Source organism: Vicia villosa, unplaced genomic scaffold, assembly GCF_029867415.1.
Source record: "Vicia villosa cultivar HV-30 ecotype Madison, WI unplaced genomic scaffold, Vvil1.0 ctg.000011F_1_1, whole genome shotgun sequence".
Lineage (NCBI taxonomy): Eukaryota > Viridiplantae > Streptophyta > Magnoliopsida > Fabales > Fabaceae > Vicia > Vicia villosa.
Window position 1 is genome coordinate 1,291,852 of NW_026704941.1, and position 4,857 is coordinate 1,296,708.

A 4,857-nucleotide genomic window follows, 5' to 3' on the forward strand; every position below is an offset into this window, starting at 1 on the left:
CGCCATTAGAGACCGTTTTAAGTTTTAGGGTTTCGAATTAGGGGTTTCTGGTAGAGGTCAAATCAGGTCAAATTAATGGCATAGTTAGCTTCGCATGGTTTAAACGAGGAGATTGCATATGTCGCGAAACGTTTAGGTGAAGAGGGGAGCGATTCGCTATTTTTCTGGGTTTAGGTTGCTACGGTGAATTCTCTAGCAAAATCGTAGCAAATCCTTGCAGAAATACAGGTACATTTGGGAAGATGATGATGTGTCTTAACGTTACTGGGTGGATTCAAACTTCGCGCGCGTTTTTCCATTAACGTGATAATTATTGTATGTGTTGTTTTTGAGGCGTTCTTTAAACGCATGTGCGTTCTAGCTGAATTGGTAAGGAGAGGGATTTGACTTAGGGGGCGTGGGTTCGATACCCAGCTCCCACATGTTTTTTTCTGAAATTCTAACCCAGATTCCATGCATGCGCGCCCCTGTGCTCCCACTATATGCCCTCGGATCTGAATCATTGAATCACCACCAGCCTTAATCCAACGCATCCAGATCAACCCCCATACCATACACCCTAGTAATAGCCTCATATAATCATAACCTAATTAACTAATTTGTTTAATTGATAAAATTGTTTGTTTAATTAATTGGTTCTCATATTTAATCATAATAATTATATTTGGTAAAATACAAAAAATATATTTGATATTATTATTAAAAATTATAATTTGTTATTCGTGCCGATTAAATCGATTAATCGCTATGGTTAACAATATTTTTTAATTAAAATGTTATCTAATTAAATAAAATATGATTTCTATTATTTGGTTAAATGGTTGCAATTATTTTATTAATTGTGATGATTAACCGTCTTCCCTTTGATTTAATTTGTTATTCTTTTTAATCGAATCAATCGATTACGAGGGGTAACAATGCATATAAAACTCCACAAAATTATTAAAATATACCTTAATTCATCATTAGTAATAATCGAACCAATCGATTAAAATTGGTGGTGATGCAAATTTCAAATCTTTTAACTATGGTAATTGAATCAATCGATTATCGCGGTTAATAGTGCCAAATCAGGGTTGTACGCCCACGCCTTCAAATAATTCTAAATTCCATTCAAATTACAAAGACAAAACAAACTGCGATAGGCTAACCAAAAAGCCTCTAAAAAAAACCATATCAAATCAAATTCAAACTCTAAATGGCGTACAACCCTTCCCGAACTACGTAGACTCTGATCCTCTTTAAGGAGGTACGTAGGCACTTGGCAACAAGGCGAGTCCCCCTCTTCAAAATCTCAATCGTGTCCTAAAATTTTGTTTGCCACATTTCTCCCTAATTCCTGCCATGCAACCATAATCTTTGAATGTTAGCCTTTAGGAAAGGGCTGAGGGTGCCTCATACCTTCCCTCAGCCTGATTATAATAACTTACCCTCAATCTCTTATCTGCGTAGGGTTCCTATTCGCCCTTCAGAATAGGTGGCGACTCGAAAGCTTAAATTTTTAGGCAGGTTGCTACACTTTCTAAACTGGGAAAAAGAAATGATAAACTTAAAAGTGACACTTCAACCATTTGCGGCCTTAAGCCAACAATAGAAGTCTTGTGTCACACCTCTAATGTTTTACTTCTTCAAAACTGGTGGAGGTAGAGATGTGATAAAACTCCGATTCTTCCTTCTTCCTTTTTACAAATTTTATCTATAAATTTTGAACCCTTTTTCAAGTGCCAGTGCATGTTTATTTATAAGCATTCTTCAACTTAGGTGTTGTTCCCTTCCTTGGGTATTGGGCCTTGTTATTATCCATTTATTTTAGCCAAAGGAATAAATCATATTACTTTGTTTGCTAGTTAAAAATACTAGGGTAGTGCATAACTCATGGGAGTCAACACTATTTACAAAAGACCCACACCAACTGAGGGGCAGTCTGTGGCAGAGCTTGCAACATCTTTTTTGAGTTTTGTCACCTGACTCTCATACTTATCTATTTTCCTTTACAATTAATCCCTAATTTCCTTGCTTGTGAGTCATATACCCCATACATTTGTTATCTAATCATGACCTAATCTAGCTTCTTATGGCTAAAATCTTGTTGGACATTAGTCTTATGATACTGTCGTGACAGAACTTGTCAACATGGTTATTCATGCACATCAAGAACAAAGTAAGACTAAAAGAAAGAGTACTAGTGTTCACATCACTAACTAAGACAAATTACTGAAAAAAATAATAAAATAAACCTAATTCATTAAAACTTAAATGAATAATCAAAACATTAAGGGCTTCAATATCTCATAATGAATTAGTTATTAGTACACAATAAAAAATATAAGGGAAATGAAGGCAAGGTCAAATCAAAAGAAAATTAAGACTTATTTTTTAGGTATCCCTTCAATATGAGATTCTTATAATTGATAAAAATTCACAAATTATTAATTTTGTAATCAAATTATATCATTATGCACAAATTTATTGTTATTATTATTATTATTATTATTATTATTATTATTATTATTATTATTATTATTATTATTATTATTATTATTATGATTAGTATTATTGGTGCTATTTATTAAACATAACTATTTGTATAAACAACAGTCAAGATGGCCGAGTTGGTCTAAGGCGCCAGTTTCAGGTACTGGTCCGAAAGGGCATGGGTTCAAATCCCATTCTTGACATATATTTTTGTGTCTTACATCCCCTTCATAAGTTGTCTGAAATGGCACGGTTTCGATTCCCGTTCTTGACATATATTTATGTGTCGTGTCACTATTTTTTACATCCCCTTCATAAGTAGTGTTTGACGGGTTTTGACGATAGTCTCTTTGGATGGACTTTGAACCAAATTGCTAAGCAGAACTACTAGCAGGCTCATTTATAATGTACTATGAAGATCTTAAGGAAAGTCGATATGGATATAATCAATAAGCTTCCTACCTAGTATCAAATTGGATGCACTAACCGGGCTATCTCATAGTCTGGTACTCATTACCAGTAAACTAAATTAGGTAGACATGCAACTTTCTTACGAAGGTTACTACATAAGGATGTGTTAGTTTAACTATCAATACGAATTTGCTAATAGATAGAGGATCATGCAGTCCTGAACTTAGAAAGTAGCTTGTATGTCAGGTTGGTTGCTTCATTGAATGTGTTGATCTTATTATGTATAAGGAGTTGTTTGCATCATTGTCTTGCTATTAGCTAAGCAAGAAGTTGTGATTGAGGAAGCCCTACCCGATAGTGGGTCTAATTTACTATTTATAGTACTAGATATTATAGATAGACAATTCAATCAATGGTGGCATAAGATCCTTATCTGCTTTTCTAACCCAAGCTAGATAGTAGCAAACAATAGAAATAGTCTTAAGCTGAACACATACAAGTCCAAATTCAAAATTAAGAGCGCCGAGTTAGGGGTGGGAATAGGCCAGGACGACTAACAGGGGCCTACGGCCTAGCCTACACAGGTACAGGCCAAGTCAGGCTTTTTTTCAAATAGAAAAGGCCTAGGCTTTTTTAAAAGCCTATTTAGCTAAAAAGACTAGGCCACAGGCCATACAAAGAGTCTTTTAAGCCTAGTAGGCTGGCCTATTTATTTATATATGAATAATTTAATTATTATAATATTATATTCATACTTTAAATTAAAATACAAAAATCAAGCTTAGTCATTTTGATGAACGGATGAAAATTAACTGCAAAAACTTTATGAACAATGTCATAAGTTGTTTTCTTAAGTTCTCTCAAACAAATAGTATAAAAAAATTTATGTTAATAAGTAAACTTGAATAAGTGAACACAAATAAGTATTTAGTCTTGTTGATCTTTTAATTTGTTAGTCTATTTAAACATTAGTTAAATTTTTAATTTACAAATATTCAAATAAAATAGGCTTTTATGTAGGCTCTTAGGCCAAACAGGCATTCAAAAAGGTCAGGCTTAGGCCTAAAAATAAGCCTTTGATAAGCCACAGGGCAGACTTAGGCTTTAAACTTTTTGATAGGCTAGACTCAAGCTTGGCAAAGCCTAACTCTTCCCAGCCTATTCTCACCCCTACGCCGAGTCTATATGTTAATACCAAAACATCTTCTCACAAATTTTTCATAAAGTTTCTCCAATCTTTTGTGTTGTGTCACTACAGATGCTTATATTAAATGGTATGATCACCATAATTGTCTCTTAAATATTATTCACATTGTCTTTTTTTTATGGTCGGTTCTACTAAATAGAAACTATTGTAGCAATTCTGCCAACAAAAATCATAATGTAGTGAGTAGAATTATTGAATCCAAGAGGAATAAAAAAATCATAGTATAGTGTATTTTTTTTGGTTTATCACTACCGATTAAGTCCCATTTGGGGATCAGTTCTGATATCAAGTGGTTTCAATCTCCTCTCGATCGCAGTTGTGGGGGATCAAACTGTGGTTCTCTCTACCAAGTCCAGCGCCAATAATTTCATGATTGTTATTTTAAACAGAAAAAATGTTCAATTGTTTGAAAATGTTTTTTATTCATAAAAATATGAAGTATAATAATAGAATTATCGATGATAAAAAATGTTGGAGTTAGGTGTTGCAACTATTATAACTCCATTCATATCAAATAAACAATTATGACCATTTTGATCATCAATGCGTATTAATATCATTTATTGTTTAGCAATAATAACTTTGGTTGGAATAACATCATGATATCATTCGTATTGGTTATTGATAATCTGATATTCTTACAGAGTCACATAATTCAGTTACACATCTTAAGTTGACATCACACTTTCTAACCAATACGAATATATATATATATATATATATATATATATATATATATATATATATATATATATATATATATA

At 32.9% G+C, this 4,857-nt stretch overlaps 1 non-coding gene across 1 annotated transcript; it reads left to right on the forward strand.

Moving 5' to 3' along the window:
- Positions 1 to 2,597: 2,597 nt before the first annotated feature.
- Positions 2,598 to 2,678, forward strand: TRNAL-CAG (transfer RNA leucine (anticodon CAG)). Its single transcript has one exon. It is a non-coding gene; the product is annotated as a tRNA-Leu (tRNA).
- Positions 2,679 to 4,857: the final 2,179 nt, after the last annotated feature.